This window comes from Schistocerca cancellata, chromosome 12, assembly GCF_023864275.1.
Source record: "Schistocerca cancellata isolate TAMUIC-IGC-003103 chromosome 12, iqSchCanc2.1, whole genome shotgun sequence".
In the NCBI taxonomy this organism is placed as follows: domain Eukaryota; kingdom Metazoa; phylum Arthropoda; class Insecta; order Orthoptera; family Acrididae; genus Schistocerca; species Schistocerca cancellata.
This window is the reverse complement of record NC_064637.1, coordinates 49,567,101-49,593,104: the sequence shown is the minus strand read 5'-3', so window position 1 is coordinate 49,593,104 and position 26,004 is coordinate 49,567,101. Positions and strand designations below refer to the sequence as shown.

Below are 26,004 nucleotides of genomic sequence, written 5' to 3'. Positions count from 1 at the left end.
TGAGGCCAGGTATTTTATTCTGCAAACAAAACTGACACTTTTATCCCTGTTGTTCTGTTCAGGACTACATGACCCAAAATGGTTATACATTTCATTTCTTACTATTTAAGTACCCCGTCCATGAACCATGGACCTTGCCGTTGGTGGGGAGGCTTGCGCGCCTCAGCGATACAGATAGCCGTACCGTAGGTACAACCACAACGGAGGGGTATCTGTTGAGAGGCCAGACAAACGTGTGGTTCCTGAAGAGGGGCAGCAGCCTTTCCAGTAGTTGTAGGGGCAACAGTCTGGATGATTGACTGATCTGGCCCTGTAACACTAACCAAAACGGACTTGCTGTGCTGGTACTGTGAACGGCTCAAAGCAAGGGCAAACTACAGCCGTAATTTTTCCCGAGGCCATACAGCTTTACTGTATGGTTAAATTATGATGGCGTCCTCTTGGGTAAAATATTCTGGAGCCAAAATAGTCCCCCATTCGGATCTCCGGGCGGGGACTACTCAAGAGGACGTCGTTATCAGGAGAAAGAAAACTGGCGTTCTATGGATCGGAGCGTGGAATGTCAGATCCCTTAATCGGACAGGTAGGTTAGAAAATTTAAAAAGGGAAATGGATAGGTTAAAGTTAGATATAGTGTGAATTAGTGAAGTTCGGTGGCAGGAGGAACAAGACTTCCGGTCAGATGAATACACGGTTATAAATACAAAATCAAATAAGGGTAATGCAGGAGTTGGTTTAATAGTGAATAAAAAATAGGAGTGCGGGTAAGCTACTACAAACAGCATAGTAAACGCATTATTGTGGCCAAGATAGACACGAAGCCCACGCCTACTACAGTAGTAGAAGTTTATATGCCAACTAACTCTGCAGATGACGAACAAATTGGTGAAATGTATGATGGGATAAAAGAAACTATTCAGGTGGTGAAGGGAGACGAAAATTTAATAGTCATGGGTGACTGGAATTCGATAGTAGGAAAAGAGAGAGAAGGAAACGTAGTAGGTGAATATGGGTTAGGGCTAAGAAGTGAAAAGAGGAACCGTCTGGTAGAATTTTGCGCAGAGCATAACTTAATCATAGCTAACACTTGGTTCAAGAATCATGAAAGAAGATTGTATACTTGGAGATACTAAAGGGTATCAGATAGATTATATAATGGTAAAACAGAGATTTAGGAACCAGGTTTTAAATTGTAAGATATTTCCAGGGGCAGATGTGGACTCTGACCACAAACAGTTGGTTATGAACTGTAGATTAAAACTGCAGAAACTACAAAAATGTGGGAATTTAAGGAGATACGACCTGGATAAACTGACTAAGCCAGAAGTTGTACAGAGTTTCAGGGAGAGCATAAGGGAACAATTGACAGGAATCGGGGAAAGAAATACAGTAGAAGAAGAATGGGTAGCTCTGAGGGATGAAGTAGTGATGGCAGCAGAGGATCAAATAGGTAAAAAGACGAGGGCTACTAGAAACCCTTGGATAACAGAAGAAATATTGAATTTAATTGATGAAAGGAGAAAATATAAAAATGCAGTAAATGAAGCAGGCAAAAAGGAATACAAACGTCTCAAAAATGAGATCGACAGGAAGTGCAAAATGGCTAAGCAGCGATGGCTAGAGGACAAATATAAGGATGTAGAGGTTTATCTCACTAGGGATAAGATAGATACTGCCTATAGGAAAACTACCTTTGGGGAATAGAGAACCACTTGTATGAATATCAAGAGCTCAGATGGAAACCCAGTTCTAAGCAAAGAAGGGAAAGCAGAAAGGTGGAAGGAGTATATAGAGGTTGTAAACAAGGGCGATGTACTTGAGGACAATATTATGGAAATGGAAGAGGATATAGATGAAGATGAAATGGGAGACACGATACTGCGTGAAGGGTTTGACAGAGCACTGAAAGACCTGAATCGAAACGCCCTGGGAGTAGACAACATTCCATTAGAACTACTGACAGCCTTGGGAGAGCCAGTCCTGACAAAACTCTACCATCTGGTGAGCAAGATGTATGAGACAGGTGAAATACCGTCAGACTTCAAGAAGAATATAAAATTCCAATCCCAAAGAAAGCAGGTATTGACAGATGTGAGAATTACCGAACTACCAGTTTAACAAGTCACAGCTGCAAAATACTAACGCGAATTCTTTAAAGACGAATGTAAAAATTGGTAGAAGACGACCTTGAGGAAGATCACTTTGGATTCCGTAGAAATATTGGAACACGTGAGGCAATACTGACCTTACGACTTATCTTAGAAGAAACATTAATGAAAGGCAAACTACGTTCCTAGCATTTGTAGACAATGTTGACTGGAACACTCTCTTTCAAATTCTGAAGGTGGCACGGGTAAAATACAGGGAGCGGAAGGCTATTTACAGTATGTACAGAAACCAGATGGCAGTTATAAGAGTCGAGGTGCATGAAAGGGAAGCAGTGGTTGGGAAGGGAGTGAGACAGGGTTGTAGCATCTCCCCGATGTTATTCAGTCTGTATACTGAGCAAGCAGTAAAGGAAACAAAAGAAAAATTCAGAGTAGGGATTAAAATCTATGGAGAAGAAATAAAAACTTTGACGTTCGCCGATGACATTGAAATTCTGTCAGAGACAGCAAAGGACCTGGAAGAGCGGTTGAACGGAATGGACAGTGACTTGAAAGGAGGATATAAGATGAACATCAACAAAAGCAAAACGAGGATAATGGAATGTAGTCGGATTATCTCGGGTGATGGTGAGGGAATTAGATTAGATAATGAGACACTTAAAGTAGTAAATGAGTTTTGCTATTCGGGGAGCAAAATAACTGATGATGGTCGAAGTAGAGAGGATATAAAGTGTAGACTAGCAATGGCCAGGAAAGCGTTTCTGAAGAAGAGAAATTTGTCAACATCGAGTATAGATTTAAGCATCAGGAAGTCATTTCTGAAAGTATTTGTATGGAGTGTAGCCATGTATGGAAGAGAAACATGGACGATAAGTAGTTTGGACAAGAAGAGAATAGAAGCTTTCGAAATGTGGTGGTACAGAAGAATGCTGAAGATTAGATGGGTGGATTACATAACTAATGAGGAGGTATTGAATAGAATTGGAGAGAAGAGGAGTTTGTGGCACAACTTGACTAGAAGAAGGGATCTGTTGGTAGGGCATATTCTGAGGCTCAAGGGATCACCATTTGGAGGGGCAGCGTGGAGGGTAAAAATTGTAGAGGGAGACCAAGAGATGACTACCCTAAACAGATTCAGAAGGATGTAGGTTGCAGTACGTACTGGGAGATGAAGAAGCTTGCAGAGGATAGAGTAGCATGGAGTGCTGCATCAAACCGGTCTCTGGACTGAAGACCAAAACAACAACAATGTCACCCTCCGTTTCGATGCCAGTATTGCCACAGAGCGTGTGTCCAGACTGCGTCGATCCACTTTCTTTATTTAACACGGAGGGTGCTGCTCGGGGCTCGGCGGCGCTTGGTTTCGCCGTGTGGTGCCGTGTGTTGCTGCTGGCTGCGCCAGCTGGGCTACCTAAGCCAGTTTGCCTAACGAGATCAGGGGAGGCGCGCGGGCCGCCAGCGCCGGGGGACGCAGCGCAGCGAGCCAGTCACGCCGCAGTTTGGGTCGCAGAGTCGCGCCAGCAGCCATTACGTGGCAGCCGCCGCGGTTGTACAGCACACACACGCCTCACACCGCAGAGCCAGGTAGGGGCACAACTCTCACCTGGATTCACTGCCCAAAACTGCAGGATGATCCAGATTTCGTAGGTGGTCTTGAGTGGACTCAGGACACCAGTATATGGTAATACTGTGATGTGACAAATCATGGGATACCACCTCTCGTTCAAAAAATGGCTCTAAGCACTATGGGACTTAACATCTAACCTCATCACTCTTCGAGACTTATGTTGTTGTTGTGGTATTCAGTCTAGAGACTGGTGTGATGCAGCTCTCCATGCTACTCTATCCTGTGCAAGGTTCCTCATCTCCCAGTACCTACTGCAACCTACATCCCTCTCATTCTGTTTACTGTATTCATCTCTTGGACTCCCTCTACGATTTTTACCCTCCACGCTGCCCCCCAATTGGTGATCCCTTGAGCCTCAGAATTGGTCCTACCAACCGATCCCTTCTTCTAATCATGTTGCGCCACAAATTTCTCTTCTCTCCAATTTTATTCATTACCACCTCGTTAGTTATGTCATCTACCCATCTAATCTTCAGCATCCTTCTGTAGCACCACATTTTGAAAGCTTCTATTCTTTTCTTGTCCAGACTATATATCGTCCAGGTTTCACTTGCATACATCGCTACACTCCATACAAATACTTTCAGAAACGACTTCCTGAATCTTAAATCTATACTCGACGTTAACAAGTTTCTCATCTTCAGAAACACTTTCCTTGCCATTGCCAGTCTACATTTTATATTCTCTCTACTTCGACCATCATCAGTTATTTTGCTCCCCAAATAGCAAAACTCCATCACTACTTTAAGTGTCTCATTTCCTAATCTAATCCCCGCAGCATCACCTGATTAAATTCGACTACATTACATTATCCTCGTTTTGCTTTTGTTCATGTTCATCTTATATCCTCCTTTCAAGACACTGTCCCTTCCGTTCAGCTGCTCTTCCAGGTCCTTTGCTGCCTCTGACAGAATTACAATGTCACCGGCGAACCACATAGTTTTTATTTCTTCTTCATGGATTTTAATTCCTACTCCGAATTTTTCTTTTGTTTACATTACAGCTGGCTTAATATACAGATTGAATAACATTGGGGAGAGGCTACAACCCTGTTTCACTCCATTCCCAACCACTGCTTCCCTTTCATGCCCCTTCATCTTATAACTGCCGTCTGGTTTCTGTACAAATTGTAAATAGCCTTCCGCTCCCTGTATTCTCCCCCTGACGCCTACAGAATTTGAAAGAGGGTATTCCAGTCAACAATGTCAAAGGCTTTCTCTAAGGCTACTGATGCTAGAAACGTAACCTTGACTTTCATTGATCTATTCTCTAAGATAAGTTGTAGGGTCAGTATTTCCTCACATGTTCCACATTTCTACGGAATCCAAGCTGATCTTCCCCGAGGTCGGCTTCTACCGGTTTTTCCATTCGTCTGTAAAGATTTCGCGTTAGTATTTTGCAGGCGTGGCTTATTAAACTGATAGTGCGGTAATGTTCACATCTGTCAATACCTGCTTTCTTTGGGATTGGAATTATTATATTCTTCTTGAAGTCTGAAGGTATTTAGCGTGTCTCACACATCTTGCTCACCAGACATAGGACTACTTAAACCTAACTAACGTAATGACATCACACATATCCATGCCGAGGCAGGATTCGAACCTGCGACCGTAGCAGCAGTGCGGTTCCGGACTGAAGCGCCTAGAACCGCTCGGCCCTCCTTTCGTGCTGCATAGTGCAACAACTCGAGGTAGCATGGACACAACAAGTCCTTGGAGGTCCCGTGTAGTAATGTTGAGCCATGCTGCCTCTATAGGCGTCCATAATTGCGAAAGTGTAACCCATACATGATTTTGTGCACGAACTCAGCTCTCGATTATGTCCCGTAAATGTTCGATGGGAATAACGTCAGGCGGTCTAGGTAGCCAAATAATTCGCTCGAACTCTCCAGAAAGTTCTTCAAACCAATCGCGAACACTTGTGTCATCCTTAAAATCTCCACTGCTGTTTGAGATCACGAAGTCCATGAAACCCAGCAAATGGTCTACAAGTAGTCGAACATATCTAGACTACTGGCCATTAAAATTGGTACGCCACGAAGATGACGTATTACAGACGAGAAATTCAACCGACAGGAAGAAGATGCTGTCATATGCAAATGATTAGCTTTTCAGATCATTCACACAAGGTTGGCGCCGGTGGCGATACCTACAACGTGCAGACATGAGGAAAGTTTCCAACCGATTTCTCATACACAAACAGCAGTTGACAGGCGTTGACTGGTAAAACGTTGTCGTGATGCCGCGTGTAAGGAGAAGAAATGCGTATCATCACATTCCCGACTTTGATAAAGGTCGGATTGTAGCCTATCGCGATTACTGTTTATCGTATCGAGACATTGATGCTCGCGTTGGTCGAGACCCAATGACTGTTAGCAGAATATGGAATCGGTGGGTTCAGGAGGGTAACACGGAACTCCGTGCTGGATCCCAACGGACCCGTATCGCTAGCAGTCGAGATGACAGGCATCTTATCCGCTTAGCAGTAACGGATCGTGCAGCCACGTCTCGATCCCTGAGTCAACAGATGGGGACGTTCGCAAGATAACAACCATTTGCACGAACAGGTCGACGACGTTTGCAGCAGCAGGGACTATCACCTCGGAGACCATGGCTGCGCCCTTGACGCTGCATCACACACAGGAGCTCCTGCGATGGTGTACTCAACCACGAACCGGGGTGCACGAATGGCAAAACGTCATTTTTTCGGATCAATCCAGGTTCTGTTTACAGCATCATCATGGTCGCATCCGTGTTTGGCAACACCGCGGTAAACGCACATTGCAGCGTGTATTCGTCATCGCCATACTGGCGTATCACCCGGCGTGATGGTATGACGTGCCATTGGTTACACGTCTCGGTCACCTCTTCTTCGCATTGACGGCACTTTCAACATTGGACGTTACATTTCAGTTGTGTTACGACCCGTGGCTCTACCCTTCATTCGATCCCTGCGAAACCCTACATCTCAACAGGATAATGCGCGACCACATGTTGCAGCTCCTGTACGGGCCTTTCTGGATACAGAAACTGTTCGACTGCTGCTCTGGCCAGCACATTCTCCAGATCTCTCACCAATTGAAAACGTCTGGTCAATGGTTTGCTGTTTACAGCATGATGATGGTCGCATCCGTGTTTGGCGACATCGCGGTGAACGCACATTGGAAGCGTGTATTCGTCATCGCCATACTGGTGTATCACCCGGCGTGATGGTATGGGGTGCCATTGGTTACACGACTCGGTCACCTCTTGTTCGTATTGACGGCACTTTGAACAGTGGACGTTACATTTCAGATGTGTTACGACCCGTGGCTCTACCCTTCATTCGATCTCTACGAACCCTACATTTCAGCAGGATAATGCACGACAGCATGTTGCAGGTCCTGTACGGGCCTTTCTGAATACAGAAAATGTTCGACTGCTGCCCTGGCTAGCACAGTCTCCAGATCTGTCAATAATTGAAAACGTCTGGTCAATGGTGGCCGACCAACTGTCTAGTCACAATACGCCAGTCACTACACTTGATGAACTGTAGTATCGTGTTGAAGCTGCATGGGCAGCTGTACCTGTACACGCCATCCAAGCTCTGTTTGACTCAATGCCCAGGCGTATCAAGGCCGTTATTGCGGCCAGAGGTGGTTGTTCTTGGTACTGATTTCTCAGGATCTATGCACCCAAATTGCGTGAAAATGCAATCACATGTGAGTGCTAGTATAATATATTTGTTGAATGAATACCCGTTTATCATCTGCATTTCTTCTTGGTTTAGCAATGTTAATGGCCAGGACTGTATTTTGACAGGTCACTTTGTATTACGCCTTTGCCCAAATTGCGATAAATTTGTAACGGTGACAGATGTTACGTACTGAGCGAGGTGGCGCAGTGGTTAACTCACTGGACTCGCATTTTGGAGGACGACGATTCATACCCGCGTCCGGCCATCCTGATTTAGTTTTTACGTGATTTCCCTAAATCACTTCAGTCAAATGCCGGGGTGATTCCTATAAAAGGGCACGGCCGAGTTCCTTGCCCAATTTGGAAGTGTGTGGTGTCGTATTGTCCTGCTGGAACTGAACTAGTCCGTCGGAATTGACAATAGGCATGAATGCATGAAGGTGATCAGACAGGATGTGTACGTACGTGTCACCTGTCAGAGTCGTATCTAGACTTGTCAGAGCTCCCATATCACTCCAATTGCATTCGCTCCACACCATTACAGAGCCTGTACGAGCCTGGACAGTCACCCCGCTGACATGCAGGTTTCATGGATTCGTGAGGTTGTCTTCATACCAGTACACGCTAATCCGGTCGAAACAATTTGAAATGATTCCCAGAATGAAATTTTCACTCTGCAGCGGAGTGTGCGCTGATATGAAACTTCCTGGCAGATTAAAACTGTGTGCCCGACCGAGAATCGAACTTGGGACCTTTGCCTTTCGCGGGCAAGTGCTCTACCAACTGAGCTACCGAAGCACGACTCACGTCCGGTACTCACAGCTTTACTTCTGCCAGTATCTCGTCTCCTACCTTCCAAACTTTACACAAGCTCTCCTGCGAACCTTGCAGAACTAGCACTCCTGAAAGAAAGGATATTGCGGAGACATGGCTTAGCCACAGCCTGGGGGATATTTCCAGAATGAAATTTTCACTCTGCAGCGGAGTGTGCGCTGATATGAAACTATCTGGCAGATTAAAACTGTGTGCCCGACCGAGAATCGAACTTGGGACCTTTGCCTTTCGCGGGCAAGTGCTCTACCAACTGAGCTACCGAAGCACGACTCACATCCGGTACTCACACCTTTACTTCTGCCAGTATCTCGTCTCCTACCTTCCAAACTTTACACAGGCTCTCCTGCGAACCTTGCAGAACTAGCACTCCTGAAAGAAAGGATATTACGGAGACATGGCTTAGCCACAGCCTGGGGGATATTTCCAGAATGAAATTTTCACTCTGCAGCGGAGTGTGCGCTGATATGAAACTATCTGGCAGATTAAAACTGTGTGCCCGACCGAGAATCGAACTTGGGACCGTTGCCTTTCGCGGGCAAGTGCTCTACCAACTGAGCTACCGAAGCACGACTCACATCCGGTACTCACACCTTTACTTCTGCCAGTATCTCGTCTCCTACCTTCCATACTTTACACAAGCTCTCCTGCGAACCTTGCAGAACTAGCACTCCTGAAAGAAAGGATATTGCGGAGACATGGCTTAGCCACAGCCTGGGGGATATTTCTAGAATGAAATTTTCACTCTGCAGCGGAGTGTGCGCTGATATGAAACTTCCTGGCAGATTAAAACTGTGTGCCCGACCGAGACTCGAACTCGGGACCTTTGCCTTTCGCGGGCAAGTGCTCTACCAGCTGAGCTACCGAAGCACGACTGAGTTTGGAAGGTAGGAGACGAGATACTGGCAGAAGTAAAGCTGTGAGTACCGGACGTGAGTCGTGCTTCGGTAGCTCAGTTGGTAGAGCACATGCCCGCGAAAGGCAAAGGTCCCGAGTTCGAGTCTCGGTCGGGCACACAGTTTTAATCTGCCAGGAAGTTTCAATTTGAAATCATACTCGTCCGACCAAGCAACATGTTTCCAGTCATCAACAATCTAATGTTAGTGTTGACAGACGCAGGCGAGGCGTAAAGCTTTGTGCCGTGCAGTCATCAAGGGTGCACGAGTGGACATTGGGCTCCGAAAGCCCATATCGATGATATTTCGTTGAATGGATCACTCGCAGACACTTGTTTGTGGCCCAACACTGAAATCCGGAGCAATCTGCGAAAAGGTTGCACTTGTGTCACGTAAACGATTCTCTTCCGTTGTCATTGGTCCCATTCTTGTAGGATCTTTTTCCGGCCGCAGCGATGTCGGAGATCTTATGTTTTACCGGACTGTCAATATTCACGGCACACTCGTGGAATCTCCAGTTCATCACTACCTCGGAAATGCTGTGTTCCCTAGCTCCTGCGCCGACTATGAGACGGTCGTACGGGAAAATCCACATTTAATCGCCACCTACTGTATCCCATCATCCGTGCGGCGACTGTTAACACTACGTTCAAACTGACTTAAATCTTCGTAACCTGCGATTGTAACAACTGCGCCAGACACTTGTCGTCTTACATAGGCCTTGGCGACAGCAGCGCCGTATTCGGCGTGTTTACATATCTCTATATTTGAATACGCATGCCTATACCACTTTCTTTGGCGCTTCATTGTATATTTCTGGTAGTCCGTTTTTGTTGAACAGCCACTCACCACTACCGTTTAAAAGTTACGAGGGCAGTTCAATAAGTAATGCAACACATTTTTTTTCTCGGCCAATTTTGGTTGAAAAAACCGGAAATTTCTTGTGGAATATTTTCAAACATTCCCGCTTCGTCTCGTATAGTTTCATTGACTTCCGACAGGTGGCAGCGCTGTACGGAGGTGTTAAAATGGCGTCTGTAACGGATGTGCGTTGCAAACAACGGGCAGTGATCGAGTTTGTTTTGGCGGAAAACCAGGGCATCTCAGATACTCATAGGCGCTTGCAGAATGTCTACGGTGATCTGGCAGTGGACAAAAGCACGGTGAGTCGTTGGGCAAAGCGTGTGTCATCATCGCCGCAAGGTCAAGCAAGACTGTCTGATCTCCCGCGTGCGGGCCGGCCGTGCACAGCTGTGACTCCTGCAATGGCGGAGCGTGCGAACACACTCGTTCGAGATGATCGACGGATCACCATCAAACAACTCAGTGCTCAACTTGACATCTCTGTTGGTAGTGGTGTCACAATTGTTCACCAGTTGGGATATTCAAAGGTTTGTTCCCGCTGGGTCCCTCGTTGTCTAACCGAACACCATAAAGAGCAAAGGAGAACCATCTGTGCGGAATTGCTTGCTCGTCATGTGGCTGAGGGTGACAATTTCTTGTCAAAGATTGTTACAGGCGATGAAACATGGGTTCATCACTTCGAACCTGAAACAAAACGGCAATCAATGGAGTGGCGCCACACCCACTCCCCTACCAAGAAAAAGTTTACAGCCATACATTCAGCCGGTAAAGTCACGGTTACAGTCTTCTGGGACGCTAAAGGGGTTATTCTGTTCGATGTCCTTCCCCATGGTCAAACGATCAACTCTGAAGTGTATTGTGCTACTCTTCAGAAATTGACGAAACGACTTCAGCGTGTTCGTAGGCACAAAAATCTGAACGAACTTCTCCTTCTTCATGACAACGCAAGACCTCACACAAGTCTTCGCACCCGAGAGGAGCTCACAAAACTTCAGTGGACTGTTCTCCCTCATGCACCCTACAGCCCCGATCTCGCACCGTCGGATTCCCATATGTTTGGCCCAATGAAGGACGCAATCCGTGGGAGGCACCACGCGGATGATGAAGAAGTTATTGATGCAGTACGACGTTGGCTCCGACATCGACCAGTGGAATGGTACCGTGTAGGTATACAGGCCCTCATTTCAAGGTGGCGTAAGGCCGTAGCATTGAATGGAGATTACGTTGAAAAATAGTGTTGTGTAGCTAAAAGATTGGGGAATAACCTGGTGTATTTCAATGCTGAATAAAACAACCCCTGTTTCAGAAAAAAAATGTGTTGCATTACTTATTGAACTGCCCTCGTACTTGGCCCAGTTGATGATTTTCAATATTAATGTTTGCTGGTTGTTCTGCAGTTCCTGCGGCAGCTGCTGCGTCTGCTCGTTGCTGGTAGCTAGCTTCGAGTCGTGCCTGCGCTGTCTCATCGCGCTGTACATTGAGACCGAGTCCGTCGCTTAGGCCAACATCTTCCACGAAGGGATGCAGTTACAAATCAGAGGAAAAAAAATCAGTCGTATAACTGGATACTGATTCATAATTTATTTCCATTACGTTACAAAATACGCTGGAGGAAATATTAAAAGAAAGAAACACTGAGCCTACTTTGGGTGTAGTTATGTCAAGAGAAACGATACCCTGACATTGTGAAACACTTGCTTGAACAATTACAGCGACCAACCAATTTTTTCAGCAGTTTTATTCATTGTGTTCTTACCCGTCTTCAGATTATAACTGCCCGCGTCGTGTTGTGCCGCCTCCACTGTAGCTTGAATGGATTTTTAAGTTTGTTTTATACGCCCGACTTCTAATTTCTCCACACAAGTCTCCAGGGTTGAACAGTTATTGCCCGATGACGACACGCAATAGAGTTTGTTAAAGCCGTTATTAATAATTGTTTTTAGATTTAATTTTATTACTCGTACACAGACCTTCGACCATAGATACTAGTAGACTGGCCTTGCTGTGCAGAAGCTATAGGGCTGGTGTGGCTCCAACATAAACCACGTGACTGTTGGCAAAACGTGGCGGGATTTCAAATGAGCGGTCTGCCATCCTGTGTTTGTATCGTATTTTACCCACATTTCTCAATTGACTGCCACACGCTTCCAACAAAAATTACTTTTTATTTGCGAAAAATTATGTCAGAACTACATTTGACCTGGATTTGTTCACAGTACCATTTATAAAATCTAAAAAATATATCGAAGGCCCCTCTGTTGGACAGCAGGACTAAATTACTATAAACTATCAGTTAAAGTAAAATGTCGTAAAAATTATTTTAAACAGTAAGAGTGGGCTCGTGTCAAAACTTTAAATATTGGAGTCGCCGCGTTTTGAGCTCTAGTCACTTATAAAAGAAAATGGGATATGGGAATTATGTCAACTATAGGTCCCAAAATTGTCGACTTTAGGAGCAGGTCTATTTTAGAGTATCAATTTTATGTGCACTTCAAAGGTTCAGTTCCTACTATTTTTACAAAAGTTTAAACTATCAGTTTTAAAAAAATGATATTTTAGATGAAAGGTGAGACTCTGAAGTTTCAGAAAATAATTTTGGAACCTACATTTATTGTGTGTGAATTCCTAACGGACCTAACTGCTAAGGTCATCGGTCCCCTACATTTATTTAATAGTATTAGAAGGTAGAAAAAAAAATGCTCTTCACGTGTCGACTATAGGTGCTCTTACCTTACTATAATCTCACTTGTATATACAAAAAGGCGCGTATGTGCAGATGGCTTAAAGTTTTCCCGTTTCAGAGCCTGTATCCAAAGCTGTCTTCGGTTTTCATCCTTAGGGAACCTATGAGTAGGAATGAGAAACACTTATACTCACTTCTGTAACCGAATTATCACAGATACTTTCCAAAATGTAATATGAGTCTGACTTTACAGGCATCACTTTCAACACTTTAATTTACGTGATACTCTATTTCAAGTGTAAAAAAAAAAAAAAATATGAAAGTCACGTCAGCAGATTTCAATAAACGTATCTGCATTATCATAGAAACACACGTGAAATGTAATGCCATTTCCCCCGACAAAACGCGGAGTGCAGCCATAAGCGCAACACGAAACAACCATGTTTTGCCAACATTCACGTGATTTTAGTCCAGAGATGTTGGAGCCACGAAAATGACGTCAGGGCCAGTCTATTATATTTATGGTCGAAGACACAGACTCAACGTTCCTTTGTTTAACAGCGCGTCGTCAAAATAAGTATGAAATGCTAATGTCTTTGCGATACATAATGTCGACTATTGAGTTAAAGTTCGTACCTATTTTGCCATTTTTGAGAAGAGAAAACTTAAGCGCTTCTGCTTCTATAGTCTCAGTATCAAATGTTCAATAATTTCAATTTACTTCTCATCTGAGTTCAGTATTCAACACAAATTATATATCAATGTCATTTCAGAGATATTACGTCGTTTAGACACTAACGGAATAACACGTAATTGTCATTTAACAGCACTTTTATTAATAACCCTTATTCTTATGACGTAAATGTTAATGAAGAATCACTATCTAGGAGGAAAGAGGGATTGATTCTAATCATGAGATAATAGCTTTTAATGAGCCCGCTATCGTTTATTAAATAAAAAGTCACGTTCAACGATGATATGCGAACAACTTTCGTTACGTCCGTTTTCACGTATCTGTCAAAACCAATCCTGTCGCCCACAATTCAAATTAACACTGACGTTAACCCCTTTTGTCGGAACATTGAATCGTAACTATTATGTGAAAGTTTATTCTAGTCCCCGAATTAATTCCTTTCAGATACGCGTACGACCGAACAGCAGAACGGAACACAAACGACTTGTGTTAACAACCAAACAACGCAATGACGTTACATTACGACAATGTCCGCCCATCAAACAACTCTTTGACTTTATCTTCTCTACTCTGCTTGATTAAATTATTCCTTGCTGTTGTTGTTGTGGTCTTCAGTCCTGAGACTGGTTTGGTGCAGCTCTCCATGCTACTCTATCCTGTGCAAGCTTCTTCATCTCCCAGTACCTACTGCAGCCTACATCCTTCTGAATCTGCTTAATGTATTCACCTCTTGGTCTCCCTCTACGATTTTTTCCCTCCACGCTGCCCTCCAATACTAAATTGGTGATCCCTTGATGCCTCAGAACATGTCCTACCAACCGATCCCTTCTTCTAGTCAAGTTGTGCCACAAACTTCTCTTCTCCCCAATCCTATTCAATACTTCCTCATTAGTTATGTGATCTACCCATCTAATCTTCAGCATTCTTCTGTCGCACCACATTTCGAAAGCTTCTATTCCCTTCTTGTCCAAACTATTTACCGTCCATGTTTCACTTCCATACATGCCTACACGCCATACAAATACTTTCAGAAATGACTTCCTGACACTTAAATCTATACTCGATGTTAACAAACTTCTCTTCTTCAGAAACGCTTTCCTTGCCATTGCCAGTCTACATTTTATATCCTCTCTGCTTCGACCATCATCAGTTATTTTGCTCCCCAAATAGCAAAACTCCTTTACTACTTTAAGTGTCTCATTTCCTAATCTAATACCCTCAGCATCACCCGACTTAATTCGACTACATTCCATTATCCTCGTTTTGCTTTCAAGACACAATCCATTCCATTCAACTGCTCTTCCAACTCCTTTGCTGCCTCTGACAGAATTTCAATGTCATCGGCGAACCTCAAAGTTTTTATTTCTTCTCCATGGATTTTAATACCTACTCCGAATTTTTCTTTTGTTTCCTTTACTGCTTGCTCAATATACAGATTCTATAACATCGGGGAGAGGCTACAACCCTGTCTTACTCCCTTCCCAACAACTGCTTCCCTTTCATGTCCCTCGATTCTTATAACTGCCATCTGGTTTCTGTACATATTGTAAATAGCCTTTCGTTCCCTGTATTTTACCCCTGCCACCTTCAGAATTTGAAAGAGAGTATTCCAGTCAACATTGTCAAAAGCTTTCTCTAAGTCTACAAATGCTAGAAACGTAGTTTTGCCTTTCCTTAATCTTTCTTCTAAAATAAGTCTTAAGGTCAGTATTGCCTCACGTGTTCCAGTATTTCTACGGAATCCAAACTGATCTTCCCCGAGGTCGGTTTCTACTAGCTTTTCCATTCGTCTGTAAAGAATTCGTGTTAGTATTTTGCAGCTCTGGCTTATTACACTGGTTGACCGCTAATTTTCTTTATTACAATTTATTCAGCTATTTAACGAAAACATCTAACAAAAAATAAAATAAATTTATCCCAGCGTAAAAGATCCGTTATAAGATGGAGACTGAATTTTCACTACCGCAGATTCGCTGTTCAAAATAATAATTCCCTTAGCTATCACTTCTCCCGAGGTGCCTGCTATCGATCTCTTCTTTTTCTGTGGAATTAACCATTAGCTGCCGGCCGTTGTGGCCGAGCGGTTCTAAGCGCTTCACTCTGGAACCGCGCTTCCGCTACGGTCACAGGTTCGAATCCTGCCTCGGGCATGGATGTGTGTGATGTCCTTAGGTTATTTACGTTTAAGTAGTTCTAAGTTTTAGGGGACTGATGACCTCAGAAGTTAAGTCACATTGTGTTCAGAGCCATTTTTGAGCTGCGATGGCGTTTCCGATGCAGGTTTTTGTCCACAAATTGATCTCTCGATTACGTCCCATAAATGTTCGATAGGATTCATTTCGTGCCATCTGGGTAACAAAACCATCCGTTCGAACTATCCAGAACGTTCTTCAAACCAGTCGTGAACAACTGTGGCTTGGTATCATGGGCATTTCTCATCCATAAAAATTCCATCGCATTTGGGAAGATGAAGTCCGTGAATGGCTGCCAATGGTCTCCAAGTAGCTGAGTTCGGCCGGAAGATCCATTCCATTTCATGTAGGCATAGCCAAGGCCATTATGGAACCTCCACCAGCTTGCTCAGTGCCTTGTTCACAACTCGGACCCATGGCTCTCAAACGGTTCAAATGGCTCTGAGCACTACGCGACTCAACATCTTAGGTCATCAGTCCCCTACAACTTAGAACTACTTGAACCAAACTAACCTAAGGACATCACACACATCCATGCCCGAGGCAGGACTCGAACCTGCGACCGTAGCAGTCACGCGGTTCCGGACTGGAGTGCCTAGAACCACACGGCCACCGCGGCCGGCAGGACCCATGGCTTCGTGGTGTCCGCGCCACATTCGAAACCTACCGCTAGCTCCTGCCAACTGAAATAGAAATGTGGTGTCACCGCCAGACACCACACTTGCTAGGTGGTAGCTTTTAAATTGGCCGCGGTCCGCTAGTATAAGACGGACCCGCGTGTCGCCACTGTCAGTAATTGCAGACCGAGCGCCACCACACGGCACGTCTAGTGAGACGTACTAGCACTCGCCCCACTTGTACAGCCGACGTTGCTAGCCATGGTTCACTGAGAATTACGCTCTCATTTGCCGAGACGATAGTTAGCATAGCCTTCAGCTACAATTGCTACGACCTAGCAAGGCGCCGTATTCCATTTATATTGCGAGTCTATTATTGTATCATCAAGAGAGACGTTCTACAAATGTGGATTAAAGTTAAGTATTCCAGAAGCTACGTACTTTTCTTTATAGCATTCATTACGTATCCTGTTTCAGACCTCACGCCAGCCTGCTTAATTTTAACGCGTGCATTTCGGCCTTCTCTAGCTATACAACAAGAAACTTATCTGACCAGGCGTCTGCAGCTCGTGGCCTAGTGGCTAGCGTTGCTGCCTTTGGATCACGGGGTCCCTGGTTCCACTCCCGGCCAGGTTGCGGATTTTTCTGCGCCTGGGTATTGCGTGTTTGTATTGTCCTCGACGTTTAATCATCACCATCGTCATTCGTGACAGTGGTTAGATTGTACTGTGTAAAAGATTGCACTGTCAAAAATTGGGACTTTGTACATGCGCAGTTGAGGGCCCCACAAACCAAACATCATCATCATCTGACCAGGCCACGGTCTTCCAGTAGTTCTGGTATGATTTTTTCTTTTTTTTTTCTAATTTAATTGAAAGCTTTGTTGCTTTGGTAAAAATAAAATTGGTTCTTTTTGTCGTGACAGAATAAATTACTATTAATCACACGAGATTTGTCGGAGAACAGCAGCAACACGTGTAATTGATCCAGCTTAAGAAATTCTATTACCTTTTAGCGGAAAATTCGTGCGGTACTCTCCGACGTTAGAAAAGTCGTGGTGTTCCGTTCGGAGCAGGAGGCGGCTGTCTTTTTCTCATTCGCGATATCGAAAATTACTAAAAAATGAACAGAAATTTTTTTTTTCGGAGGAAGATCGCGCGGAGAAAACAGACAGAAGTTACATGAAAGAAACCTAAGGGACCAACTAATTGGATTTGTACGAACATATAAACGGAACTGAAAGAACTTGGAATAAATACTATAACGATGTCGTCACGACAGCCTCCTGTTCCGACAGAACTCACGCTGGATCATAAGCTGCATAAATCTTTTAAACAGAAAAGATTATCACAAGTATAATTAATGAAAAGAAGGTTGAGAGATTTTCTTTGAAATTAAATAAACTTCAAGGCTTCAAGTATTACATTATGAAACGGAAACTTACATTAACATGGCCACCCATTGTGGCGGTGGAGCGAATTTTCATGATACACATTCTCGCTTGTTTGTGGCTACATATATTTTAATCACTTAAAGTCTTAAATTAACAATAAAATGATTATATCAGTATGGAGCACAATACTTTTGCGTCCGACTCACAACACATTCACAGAAGAACAGCTAGAGAGCGGCGCGGCTCCCTGCAGAAGTAAAAATTGGCAATTGTTATTTTGAAACACAGGTGCAGCGTTTTTTTACTGATCGATAGCAGCGTGTAACAGTTTATAGCTATCGTGATATTCTGCGCTTTTCAGGAGCGCGGCAAAGATATCTGGTTACAACATTCATTGGTATACACTCCTGGAAATGGAAAAAAGAACACATTGACACCGGTGTGTCAGACCCACCATACTTGCTCCGGACACTGCGAGAGGGCTGTACAAGCAATGTTCACACGCACGGCACAGCGGACACACCAGGAACCGCGGTGTTGGCCGTCGAATGGCGCTAGCTGCGCAGCATTTGTGCACCGCCGCCGTCAGTGTCAGCCAGTTTGCCATGGCATACGAAGCTCCATCGCAGTCTTTATCACTGGTAGCATGCCGCGACAGCGTGGACGTGAACCGTATGTGCCGTTGACGGACTTTGAGCGAGGGCGTATAGTGGGCATGCGGGACGCCGGGTGGACGTACCGCCAAATTGCTCAACACGTGGGGCGTGAGGTCTCTACAGTACATCGATGTTGTCGCCAGTGGTCGGCGGAAGGTGCACGTGCCCGTCGACCTGGGACCGGACCGCAGCGACGCACGGATGCACGCCAAGACCGTAGGATGCTACGCAGTGCCGTAGGGGACCGCACCGCCACTTCCCAGCAAATTAGGGACACTGTTGCTCCTGGGGTATCGGCGAGGACCATTCGCAACCGTCTCCATGAAGCTGGGCTACGGTCCCGCACACCGTTAGGCCGTCTTCCGCTCACGCCCCAACATCGTGCAGCCCGCCTCCAGTGGTGTCGCGACAGGCGTGAATGGAGGGACGAATGGAGACGTGTCGTCTTCAGCGATGAGAGTCGCTTCTGCCTTGGTGCCAATGATGGTCGTATGCGTGTTTGGCGCCGTGCAGGTGAGCGCCACAATCAGGACTGCATACGACCGAGGCACACAGGGGCAACACCCGGCATCATGGTGTGGGGAGCGATCTCCTACACTGGCCGTACACCACTGGTGATCGTCGAGGGGACACTGAATAGTGCACGGTACATCCAAACCGTCATCGAACCCGTCGTTCTACCATTCCTAGACCGGCAAGGGAACTTGCTGTTCCAACAGGACAATGCACGTCCGCATGTATCCCGTGCCACCCAACGTGCTCTAGAAGGTGTAAGTCAACTACCCTGGCCAGCAAGATCTCCGGATCTGTCCCCCGTTGAGCATGTTTGGGACTGGATGAAGCGTCGTCTCACGCGGTCTGCACGTCCAGCACGAACGCTGGTCCAACTGAGGCGCCAGGTGGAAATGGCATGGCAAGCCGTTCCACAGGACTACATCCAGCATCTCTACGATCGTCTCCATGAGAGAATAGCAGCCTGCATTGCTGCGAAAGGTGGATATACACTGTACTAGTGCCGACATTGTGCATGCTCTGTTGCCTGTGTCTATGTGCCTGTGGTTCTGTCAGTGTGATCATGTGATGTATCTGACCCCAGGAATGTGTCAATAAAGTTTCCCCTTCCTGGGACAATGAATTCACGGTGTTCTTATTTCAATTTCCAGGAGTGTATGTTGAAAGTTCGCACATACTGACGCGAATACAGAAAAAAAAACTTTTACATGTTAAAAATCGCAGTGATAAAGGCTGTAATGTCACATAGTCTTAGGGTCCAACCGATATGACCAGGAGCCCAGAGACGCGCTGCAGGCGATGTCGTGATGTTAGGAAAGACACTGTCGTCGTTCGTCTGTTGACTCAGCCCAATGAAGCCAAATTTCGCCGCACAGTCCTAACCGATACGTTCGTAGTACGTCCCACATTGATTTCTGCGCTTATTTGACGTTGTGTTGCTTGTCTGTTAGCACTGACAACTCTACGCGAACGCCGCTGCTCTCGGTCGTTAAGTGAAGAACGTCGGCCACTGGGTAGTCTGTGGTGAGAGGTAATGCCTGTAATTTAGGACTCTCTGCATACGCTTGACACTGTGGATCTCGAAGTATTGAATCACCTAACGGTATCCGAAATGTAATGTCCCATGTGTCTAGCTCCAACTACCATTTCGCGTTCAGAGTCTCTTAATTCCAGTAGTGCGGCCACAATCGAGTCGGAAAGCTTTTCACATGAATCATCTGAGTGCAGATGACAGCTCCGTCATCGCACAGCCCTTTTATAGCCTGTGTACCCCAATACTGCCACCATCTGCGGACAAATGGTTCAAATGGCTCTGAGCACTATGGGACTCAACTGCTGAGGTCATTAGTACCCTATACCTTAGAACTACTTAAACCTAACTAACCTAAGGACATCACACATATCCATGCCCGAGGCAGGATTCGAACCTGCGACCGTAGCGGTCTTGCGGTTCCAGACTGCAGCGCCTTTAACCGCACGGCCACTTCGGCCGGCCCATCTGCGGACAGCTAGCCATTGTTCAATATGCTACCATGTGAATGTCGACAGTCTCGTTTGTAATGATTTGTAGCGTAATTTGTAACAAAGAGAGCGTACGTAGAGCAATTTTATCGACAACAAACAGAAGGCACCAAACCTGTCATTTTATAGATTCCGTAAGGACCTGAGGAGGTTGTTGTTGTGGTCTTCAGTCCAGAGACTGGTTGTAAGTAGGCTGTTTATGTTTTCTTATTGGCAACATTACGTAGCGCTCTATATGAAAATCACTGGCTGTGCTGTGTGCAGTCTGTGGCTAGTTTGCATTGTTGTCTGCCATTGTAGTGTTGGGCAGCGGCAGTTGGCTGTTAACAGCGCGTAGCTTTGCGCAGTTGGAGGTAGAGGTGGGTCGAACTCGTTCATTCCCGTGAACTACTTCATTCATTTCACTCTTTGCCGTGAAGCGTTCAAATGAAGTAGTTCATTCGTGAAGTACGGAAGCCTAGCGAAGTTGCCCAGTTCGCCGCTCAGCCGCTGCTACGCTCGCTTCGCCTCCCTCGTACAATGAAGCTTCGTAATAGTTCACAATTTTACCAACAGATGGCGGAACTATGGAGTAACGTGCACGCAACGTTTTACGCTCTTACAGCGTCTGAGTTAACTTAAATAGAGCATGGTCGAAGGGGACAAAGGACGTTTCTGTCTGGGTCCAAGTGTCTGAACAATTTTATCTTGGACTCTACTCCCGTGAACGGCACCCTGTATTTTAAAAAGTGTTTGGCTCCGTTTATATGTCCACCATCTTCTTTCTTTAATTGTCTTCATTTCTATCTTTTGTGTTTCTCTGCGGCCAAAGAGCGGCGTAGTGTGCTGCTGCAGGCCTGCCTGTATACAGGTTTCAAAATGACAATAAAGAAAAAAAAGGGGGACAAAGGAAAGATAAACAGAGAAGGCTGTCACATATAAAGAAGGTACTACATTTAATCTCGCTCGATATTTTCTCATGAAGCGCCCAAAAAAGTCTTTATCTGCCAAATGAAACATTATTTGTTGTATTCATGAACTGAAAAATAGGGCTACCAACGAAATGCAGTCCAATTTTATGTTCCTTTTAAAATTTAATCCAAAATAGAATGAGAATGTTTAACACTGTCACAAAGTCTGTATACCTACGTTAAGTAATTATTCAGAAGTTTTCCTGTAGATTTTATTTTTGTTGGCAATAATAACCCACTAGATTCAAAACGTAAACTGTCACCTGTAGTCATTGGAACGATTTCAGGTAAAATCCCTCTTTCAGTGTTATTAACAAACCTTTTATTTTCATGTTTGCTGTGCGTGCTCACACAGATAGCCTCTTCGTTTCTATCTTAAATATTCATTTGTCTTCAAGCGCTGCCAACGGTAGGCTACCCGTGGACGCGAAGTTTAACTGCACAAATAGTCACGGGTAATGATGTCAGCACTGCAGGTAGCAGCTGACGCTGCCTTCTCCTCACCCCTCACCTCCCCCACCAGTCCTAAACCTATCGTTCCCCACTAACACCGCGTGATTCGTCGACAGGCAGGACAGGGAGGAGTGAAGTGATGGGAGGAGGAGTGACGTGGGTGAGGGAGAGGGGAAGAGAGTGAGTGAACTAGAAAAAAGTGTGGAGTGTGCTATCTGTGAAGAGTTTGAAGTACCAGTTCATTGAAATTGAATGGTTAGTTCACACTTCGCAGGAGTGAAGCGTTCATTTGAACGACTCATTCACGAGCTCCCCATCACTAGTTGGAGGTGAGCCGCCAGCAGTGGTGGATCTGGGGAGAGAAATGGCGGAGACTTGAAATTTGTAAGACTGGATGGCATATATATTATGATTATTAAGGTAAATACATTGTTTGTTCTCTATCAAAATCTTTCCTTTGCTAACTATGCCTATCAGTAGTTAGTGCCTTCAGTAGTTTGAATCTTTCATTTAGTTGGCAGTAGTGGCGTTCGCCGTATTGCAGTAGTTCGAGTAACGAAGATTTTTGTGAGGTAAGTGATTTGTCAAACGTACAGGTTCATGTTAGTCAGGGCCATTCCTTTGTAGGGATTTCTGAAAGTCAGATTGCGTTGCGCTAAAAAAATATTGTGTGTCAGTTTAAGCACAGTCTTGTATAAATGTTCAAAAGGGGACGTTTCATGGTTTGATGCAGCTCTCCATGCTACTCTATCCTGTGCAAGCTTCTTCATCTCCCAGTACCTACTGCAACCTACATCCTTCTGAAACTGTTTAGCGTATTCATCTCTTGGGCTACCTCCAGGGGTTTTACCCTCCACGATTCCCTGCAGTACTAATTTGGTGAATCCTTGACCCCGAGAAAGTGCCCTACCAACCCCTTCTTCTCGTCACATTGTGCCACAGATTTCTCTTTTCCCCAACTCTGTTCAGTTCCTTCTCATTAGTTACTTGATCTACTCATCTGATGTTCAGCGTTCTTCTGTAGCACCACATTTCGAAAGCTTCTACTCTCTTCTTGCCTAAACTGTTAATTGTCCGTGTTTGACTTCCATACATGGTTACACTCCATACAATTACTTTCGGAAAATACTGCCTGACACTTAAATCTATACTCGCCGTTAACAAATTTCTCTTCTTCAGAAACGCTTTTCTTGCCGCTGCCAGTCTACATTTCATATCCTCTCAACTCCGACAATCATCAGTTAATGTGCCCCCCCCCCCCTCCCAATAAAAAAACTCATTTACTACTTTAAGTGTCTCGTTTCTCAGTCTAATTCCCTCAGCATGACCTGATTTAATTCGACTACATTCCTTGTCGCCCTTTTGCTTTTGTTGGTGTTCATCTTATATTCTCTTTTCAAGATACTGTCTATTTCGTTCATCTGCTCTTGCAGGGCCTTTGCTGTCTCTGACAATACGTTCCTGAAGAGGTATGTATTGTGTTGGCAGAAGAGCCAACACTATCTTGCTAGAGGAGGCCGAAATGCACGCTTTTAAGCTCACGCAGACTGGCGTGAGGTCTGGAACAGTTAAGAGAAATTATAGTAGCAAATAAAGTACGTAGTTGAAGTAATACTTAACTTTATTCCACAATTGTTGAACATCTCTCTTCACTGTACATGCTTCACAATCTCAATATTAACTGGTAATGGCGCCTTGCTATGTCGTAGCAAATGACATAGCTGAAGGCTATGCTAACTATCGTCTCGGCAAATGAGAGCGTAATTTGTCAGTGAACCATCGCTAGCAAAGTCGGTTGTACAACTGGGGCGAGTGCTAGGACGTCTCTCTAGACCTTCCGTGTGGCGGCGCTCGGTCTGCAATCACTAACAGTGGCGACACACGGGTCCGACGTATACTAGCGGACCGCGGCCGATTTAAAGGCTACCACCTAGCAAGTGTGGTGTCTGGCGGTGACACCACAGTATGAAACAGTAAACAACGAACCGTTTATCTGTCATTTTCTTGCAACCTACAAACGTGTACTGATGTACTGAAAAATGTTTCCTTTTAAGATCCAGAAATAGATAGTAAGCATCAGAAAACACGATGAATTACAGAAACCGTTCTACACAATATCGTGGAGTCGGTCCACTGTACTTCCAAACGAATCAGTTCATTAATGGGTAAAGTACGAAACTGGCGTGGTATGCACTACCTGAATTGTTTAAATACGAGATAACCAACCATAACTGTACCTTGAGGACAAAATTTCCACTGAGATGTGATAAGAGAGTGAAAAAAGCAGTAAAACTGTTTCCCGACTTAATAGAAACCGGTTCCGCAATTTGTTACATCAGATCACAGGCATCACAATTTTTCAACAGAGTTCAAATGGCTCTGAGCACTATGGGACTTAACATCTATGGTCATCAGTCTCCTAGAACTTAGAATTACTTAAACCTAACTAACCTAAGGACGTCACACAACACCCAGTTTTCAACAGAGTCGTCTTACGAAGAAGAAGTAATTATGTTAAAGAAAATATTCGTGAACTGGTAAATCGAGTGATGCGTCACGATGGGCAAGTCATGAGGTCAAAGAACCACAGATGTACATGTGCTGCTCATGCAATAAATATTTGATTTATATTGTCTTGGAGACAGTGGAATCATGGAGATATTGTAGCTTACGTCATTCCATTCATAAGTTTTCTCTCTGTTTCATTCATTTCCCATTATTCAAGTGTCTTGATAGTTTACTAAAATATTACAATTATTATAATATTATAATTATTTTTAAATAAAGTCGAATAAGAATTATAAACGTTAATCTTGTGGCACATGTCACGTTAATATCTGATTGGCTTTCTTGGCGCTAGGGGTGCTAGTGTGTGTTAAGTTGGGTAGCACGACAAACGGGCCAACTTGGAGCAGGAGATGCACCACAGGACATTTTAATTTCTACTGTCTATACTTTTACAAATAAAGTCGTAAAAATTTGTCAGCATGACCAGGAAGGATTCAGTATTCACAATCGTAGCAGTGGAAATTGAAAAACATAACAAAATAAATTTTTACATATGAAATTTTATAATTTTTTCGCTTACTACTGGCTGTATTTGTTGCTATAGCTACACTTTTCTTCTTAAGTAAGAGAGATTCTTGGATGAATTTTGCTCAGCACACAAACCATACTTACAAGTGTATTTAAGTCTAAAATTTATTTAATTTATGAAAAAATGAATGAACTGTTACATTTTAAACTTAGTGTTTAGAAAAAACTCAATTTTTATAGTTAATTATCTCAATTTTTACCACAGATTTTAATAGATTTGGAAAATTCTAGACTTTCATACATCTGTACGTATGGTTTATATGCTGTGCAAAATTAATCGAGGAATCTCTCTTACTTATGCAGAAAAGTGTACCTATAGCAGCCAATGCAGCCAAAAAGTAAGTGAAAAAATGGTGAAATTTCACATGTAAAAAAAAAAAAATTTTTGTGTTTTTGAACTTCCACTGCTATGAATGTGAATCCTGAATCATTCCTCGTCATGCGGACAGTGTTTTATGAATTTATTTTCAAAAGTATAGACAGTGAAAATTTAAATGTCCTGTGTTGCCTCTCCTGCTCGAAGTCGGCCCGTTTGACTTCCTACCCCCGTAAAATTATAAAGATGGTAAAAATAGTATAGCTCAGACTGAGCTAACAGCTTTACTTCAGAAATTACATTTAGTACGTTCATATTTTGTTCATCAGGCAATTAAAGTGACGGCATTTACTTTTTCAGTCTATAACCGCAACAAACTTCAGAAATGGTTTCTAAATCCCTATTTTGAACATAGCTGCACTTCGGCAACTGTTAGAGATCAGTAACTCGATCCAAAACAGCCAACCAGTTGCAACGAAAGGGCGTTTTGTGCAACCTTCTCTCATGGTTTCGACGGATGAAAACCTGTCTTCCTCAGAAAAACGAAATGATCACAACGGGTTACGTGTTTTTATGAGGAAGACGGGTTTACATCCGTGGAAACCACGGTAAAAGATTCAGTCAAATCATCTTTCTTTGCAACTTGTTGGCTGTTTTGGATTCATTCACTAGTTTCTGAATCTAAAAGAAATTTGCAGTTTTACGATGCGTCGTCCGTACGGCATAGTATTTGCTGCATCACTGTAGCTAGCCGCTCAAGTATGCTACAAGTAAATGCAAAACAATGAGATAAGCGCTACAGAATTTAGGCAGATGGAGCTAATAATAAATTAATCGTGAATACACAACATGATAACGCTTTTAAGTAAAGGAATCATTAATCTATAGATTGCGGCTGCAGCGTTCGAAATGACGTAACA

At 44.1% G+C, this 26,004-nt stretch overlaps 1 long non-coding RNA gene across 1 annotated transcript in view; it reads left to right on the top strand.

The window, feature by feature from the left end:
- Positions 1–3,610: 3,610 nt before the first annotated feature.
- Positions 3,611–26,004, top strand: part of LOC126109749 (uncharacterized) — a 216,281-nt gene continuing 193,887 nt past the window's right edge. Inside the window, exon 1 of the long non-coding RNA XR_007523723.1 lies at positions 3,611–3,692. This is a non-coding gene — a long non-coding RNA (uncharacterized LOC126109749). The remainder of the gene's footprint in view (positions 3,693–26,004) is intronic.